This window comes from Natrix helvetica (genome assembly GCF_964273705.1).
Source record: "Natrix helvetica genome assembly, chromosome: Z".
Taxonomy (NCBI): Eukaryota; Metazoa; Chordata; class Lepidosauria; order Squamata; family Natricidae; genus Natrix; species Natrix helvetica.
The window spans coordinates 85,515,059-85,521,058 of record NC_138554.1 but is presented as its reverse complement, the minus strand read 5'-3'; the positions used below and the strand labels follow the sequence as shown (position 1 = coordinate 85,521,058).

At 36.2% G+C, this 6,000-nt stretch overlaps 1 protein-coding gene across 2 annotated transcripts in view; it reads left to right on the top strand.

Annotated features, from left to right (window-relative positions):
• Window positions 1-1,851: 1,851 nt before the first annotated feature.
• DNAJC13 (DnaJ heat shock protein family (Hsp40) member C13) overlaps window positions 1,852-6,000 on the top strand; it is a 111,519-nt gene continuing 107,370 nt past the window's right edge. For both annotated transcript variants that reach the window (XR_014176804.1, XM_081971066.1), the window contains exon 1: window positions 1,852-2,107. The gene's annotated coding sequence lies outside the window, so the exon portion shown is untranslated. The remainder of the gene's footprint in view (window positions 2,108-6,000) is intronic.

Below are 6,000 nucleotides of genomic sequence, written 5' to 3'. Positions count from 1 at the left end.
GTTGTGTGCAGATGCGCAGGTAGGCAGCGCACATTTCATTGTGGGTGTGGACACATGCGCGCACCTTTACAAAAGCTTCGCTATCCCTGTTCTAGACCCATAGCAAAGAAGAACTCATTCCTTTGAATATTGTCCTGTTCCATTTCTTGGGCAGTTAAACAGCCAGGAAGTTATCTCTGACATATAATTTGAAATATTCTTTATAGTTTTAATCCATTGGTTCCCGTCCTATAAAACAAGTAAGCAACTTTTACTTTAAAATTTGGTTTCTGTTTTTAAAAAAAAGATTTAGGGATGGAATCATTGCCTTTTTTTCTTACTCAAATTTATAAAGCACTTGTAAAACTTTAATCAAATCCTTTATGCAAATGGAAACTCTACAAATTATCATTACAATCAGATAGAACAACTTTACAGTATTGTCCAATTGGGGTTTTTTTTTTATTTTCAGAAAATAAGGCAGGTGTCATGTCCCAGAGGTCAGGGGAAGGATTGGAGGGATCTCTATCTGAAGTTTCTGTTTCTATTTCCTGCTTGGAAAGATTTCAATTTAAAGTTCCTGTTTCCTGCATTGCTGGGCTGTGAGTTTCCATTTCCTGCTCTACTGTGAGAGGAGTTTTGTTTGCACTGCTTTAAATTGCTTTTTTAAGTGGGAAAATTTAGTTCCTGCCTAGACTTCTTGCTATCACAGACTTTCAATAAAAGTTCCTTTTGGAACAACTGCAGTTTCTTGGGGAAGATTGGAGAAGCAAGACCTTACAGGGAACATTATTTTCTATGTTTGTAATGTCCAGCAACCAAGAAATGAAACCAACCGCTCCAAATTACAGCAGTATCTGACTCTTAACTTAGAAATCAATTTCCCTTATAAAGCTATTGGAAATGTGGGAACAATTGCCATTGGCAACTGCTTCAAAAGAGCAACTTTTTAAAACTTTCAAAACAAAAGCAAGAGATATTTGCAACATGTGTTACAGCGTAAGGTAACAAAATGCATGCTGAGTCAAATAGACAATTTTCTGAGTAAGTAACATTCACATATTAAAACTGTTGGAAGAAATGTCCTTCTGGGTTCGGCTCCAAGTGGGGAAAAAGACACTGGAGAAAAAGAGAAGGGAGGACTGAGATGCTGAGTCCCTGGTCTTATGCCCTATCTGGCCTTTGATCTTCAGTTTGTATTCTGATTGGTTGTCAGACTCCCATGGGGCCATGCAGGGGCTACTCTCTAGGCTGCATTTTGAATCCAGGTTTGGTTGAGTTCTCAGATGCCATGTGGCGAATTGGGTAAAGGGCCAATATTATGCCTTAATCCCATCCCCCTGGAGCAGAAGGGGAGAACTCTTTATTATGTAAAGGGACAGGCTTGGCCTTCTTAATGCCCATTGACAAAGTGGGTGGAGGCGGAAGCTACAGGGAGCTATTCTCAATTTAAAACATGTTTCCTCCTTTTCACATCCAGGGAAATATAATCTGCCTTTTCAATATTTCCTAGGATATTTCATTTTTCTGGGAGAGGGCTGGGTGATAACTTTCTACAAGAATTACAAAATTTTCATTCCATTCTCTCATTTTTTCAAATGATTCTCCAGTCTTGTTTGGCCAATCTACAAAACAAACTTGGCGCTCTATCGATCCTACAACTACCACGTGCCCCCGTTCACCCTACCATCCCCAAAAGCGATCTAACCCGCAACTGTAAGAAACAACCTTCTGTTCGATTTTTACCCTGCTGCCCCACTCGCCCTGTGGAACGTGGCCGTTCCTTTTCTAATAGGAAGCCGTCGACCTTTGCTTTCCTTCTGCTGTTCGTTCTGCGCATGCTCCAATTCCTTGAAAAAGGGAAGCGACGTGAGAAATGGAGGCGCATTCCAGGCAACAGGAGACGGGGGAAAGGGAGGAGCGAACGATCAGCTGAGTTTTAGTTGTCTCGTGATCTGCGGTATCTGCGCGTGCGCATGATGGTTGACTTCCCTGCCCGAGTGAAAATGGCCGCCTCCACAGCTCATCTCTGAATAGTACTAGACGAGTTTCGAGTAGCCGTGAAATCCAGCTAGGAAGAAGCTGCTCCGCAGCACCACTTGAAATTGTTTCTAGTGTTGCTGGCTCGGTACGTTTCTTTGCTATGCAAGGCTTGGGGGAACTACTGCAGCGGGTCAGGGTAAATGGATGGAAAAATGAAAATGGCAAGAGAGATTCAGGAAAAGCTTTGCAAACAAGCGTGGATAGGAAGAGAAAAGGTGTAACTAGGGATTGTCTACCTCTTTTGTGAGCCGAGGCTCTGTTGATTCCATGCACCGTCCAGTCTGCTCCCCATGCACTGAAATAATAAATGAGGAAGAGCAAGTATCCGGCTCTTCTCCTCCCCGCCAACCCAAACTTTTGTATGAAATTGTCGAGCTTTCCTTTAGCTGGGCCGTAGGCAAGAAGTTCATTACCATAGGGGCGTCCATGTATCTGAATTTATTCCCGTAGGTGCTGTAGTATCACACTCCCTTTGGCTGTTTCTTCCCTTTTGGTACATATGCTCCTTGTTTGTAGTTTTCAGGATAGTGAAGGCTGATGCCACAGTATCTCTTCCATGTCGTCTCTTTTCCCTGTCCAACACATGCAGTATCTTTATCTGCTCTTTCAGAAAAGTACCCAGTAGTAGTAGTGATGTAACCTAAGCAGAACAGTTAGTTTATGCTTTTAACTTCCAAACATTTTGGCAATTATGTATGCCAGAATGTTTAGCTTATATTATGAGCTGAAATTGATACAATGGGTTTAAAGTTGCTGTTATGGAAATGTCTTTCTCTCTTAACTATACATAGTGGTTTGAAGTTCTCTGTACTGTATTTTTGCAAGGGCTTGCAGAAAACTTATGGTTCACAAACTTAATCCTAGCTAAGTCAATAGCCTTTTCTAGAAACAGTAAATATGTTTGTGTGTTGCATGTTCTGTTTTTGAAGAAAAATTAAGAGGTGCTCTTGGAGACCCACATATAGAATTATCAGTACTGTACAGCTAACCTTAAACAAAATGTATTTGTTTCTCTTTGCCAGGGAAGGTATTATATAAAAATCTAAAGGGGTTCCAGAATTTTATCTCGTGTATCATTCAAGTGTGAATGTTTATATATATGAGGATTTAAGCGAATGTTTTTCTGATTGCAATTATACAATCATTAGCACCCAGTGTATGATATTACCTTTTGGATTTAGGATTCATAAGTATAGTGTATTTACTTACTCATTAAATTTCCATACTTCCCATCTCACTGTATTTTATGCATTTTCTTTAAAAAAAACTAACCCTATTACATGCATTCTGAGATTTCATTATCTGTAAAATAAGGTTTTCTGCAAAGAAAGAGTTATGCATATGTTAGTTATCTTTTTTATGCCAGTTAACATGCAAATTCTTTAATATGCCATTCTGGATGTAGATAAATTAGGCTGCTATCCCTTTCTACTCTGTTTTACAGTTTCAGGAATAGTTTAATATATATATAGTTTGGTGAAAATGTTTCTAGCTATTTTCAAATGCTATTTGCAGATTGTAATTACCCAAGTTTAGCATCTTTTCCAAAATTCTGTTGCAATTCTGTAAATTACAGTATGTTTCCTTTGATCTTATATTGGCAGCTTAGTCTTAATAACTGTTTTGATATCCCCTGAGTTTATGTCTAGTTTTGCAGTTAATGATTTCAGAATTTTAACAAAGTGAAACGCTATATATGTTGTTCAATAAACTGTGATAACTCAGAACCAAGTTCCACTAGGTTTGGGAAAGCTTTTAATATACAGCTTTAAGAAATATATTCATCCATTATTTGAATAAGATTCTATCAATATCTCTAATTTTACAGATTCAGTTTTGTGTTTTAAATTTAAAGAGGCAAAACATTTTACTTCACTGATTTTCAGATTGATTATTAATAGAAAAAATATTTCCTTTTAAAAAATCCATTATGTTTAATCATCATTGTGTATTTTAGTGCTAACATACTATACATATTTGTAGTTTTATATTGACTTGTTTATTTTGGGATAATATTTGAGCATCGCATTTAAATTTTAATAAAACTAGCCTTCATTTTCAGCTTTTTTCATGAATGAAACAGAACATAAATCAATGAAGACAGCTTACGAAGTATTTTAAATACATTGCAATGTTTTGCTTTTCAGCAGAGTTTTTTCATCTTAGAGAAAAAGATGAAATTTATAAATTAGGTGATCGATAACTTAAAAATAAAGCTTGTTACATTGAGATTTACTTCTTGGTAAGTGGACATTGCCCTTTTTTGTTAACAAAGTTTATATGATGTCATTGACTGCAGTGAAAAACAGTTTAAATGGTGACACACATGTGCGCATGTAGACACATACACTGTGCTGGCAGAGTTTTTTATTTTCCTTTATATGCTGGTGCCTAAGGAATAGCTATAAAAATTAACTAAGTTCATTAAAAACTACTCTGAAAAAAACCTTCATTTAAGTTTGCAACAGTGTTTCATGTTTGTGTCAAAGTAATACCTAATAAAAAGATTTAGCTGAATTTAAGTTTGAAGGAATTACTAAATGTATAATTTAGTAATCTTGAAATGTGAAGGCTGTATGTAGAATATATCTTATAACAGTGCAGACGAAACAAATTAAGAACTGAAGAACAGCGTTTACATGTATAATAAAATGCTATGAATAGAGGAAACATTCTGCTTGTTTAGTTAGAGAATATAAGTACTGCAAAAAGATTTTGGCTCATGTTAAATTTCATAAACTAGTATATATAGGCATACATTTGCACTTGAATTACTAATGAGAACTACATCCTAAACAGAATTTCAAAATAAACATGAGTCACTATATGTGAATACTTTCTTGATTTTTCCACATAACTTATGGTCAGATGCATTTCAGAAGGTTTCAGCCATGTAGGCCACATTTGTTTCCCTCCCATTTAAGACAAAACATTTCTGTAATGAATTATTCTTCAACATATGGAAGGCCTTTTTTTTACTGCATTGTTAGATTTTGAAAAATCTTAAAAATACATAGAAAAGGAAATATAGCTAAAGCTAGTTTATTCCAACACCATTAATTGTTTTTATACCTTTTCCCCTTACAAACCATCCTTCTTTCCATCATATTCTAATATTGCCTAACACCCTGCTTTTTGCTCTTTAAACTTCTCTTCACGTTTTTTAAAAGAATATAATCAATTCCATCCTATTACAACTTTATGCAAAGATACTTCCTCAAGAATCATTTACTTTTGTTTGTTTTATACTTCAGTCCTCATTCTTTCTACACAATAAAATGAAGTATTACTTGTGTATTGGTCATTCACTTTTCAATCTACATTTCTTCACCATTTGTATTTTATTGTTTTACTACACACTTTTAGGTACTTCATTCTAGCTACCTTCAGTTTATTTTTATGTCTTCCATGAAATATTGAGTTCTCATTTCCATATATCAAAATAGGTAGAAGCATTATCTAGTGCAGTGATGGTTAACTTTTTCGGCACTGAGTGCCGAAACAAGCGCTTGCACCAGAGCACTAGAAACCGAAAAAGAGAAGCTGACTGGTGCGCATGTGTGCAGCTCTTCCGGGTTCTGTTGCGTGCATTTGCAGTGGCCAGCTGCTCCTTTCTGGGTTGCAGTGTGCACATCTGCAGCAGAACCCAGAAGAGAGCAGCTGTTGGGTGCACATGTGCCACCCATGCCATACGTTCACCATCAAGGCTCTAGTGCATTGCCGTATTTATTTCCTTTAACAAACATTCCTTTCAACACTTTCTACCTACATTTGCAAATCTTAAAATTTGTCCATCCTTTAGAAATTCTACATTCCTTTTCTTCCTCTGGTGGTTTTTTTCCCTTCCATTTTCCTGTCAAATGCAATTGTTTTTATTTTTGATGCATTGATATTCTTAACTATACTATTTATTATTTGCATTCAAAATATCCATATATTTATGATCATTGTATTCACTTTTGGTACATCTCTGCATAA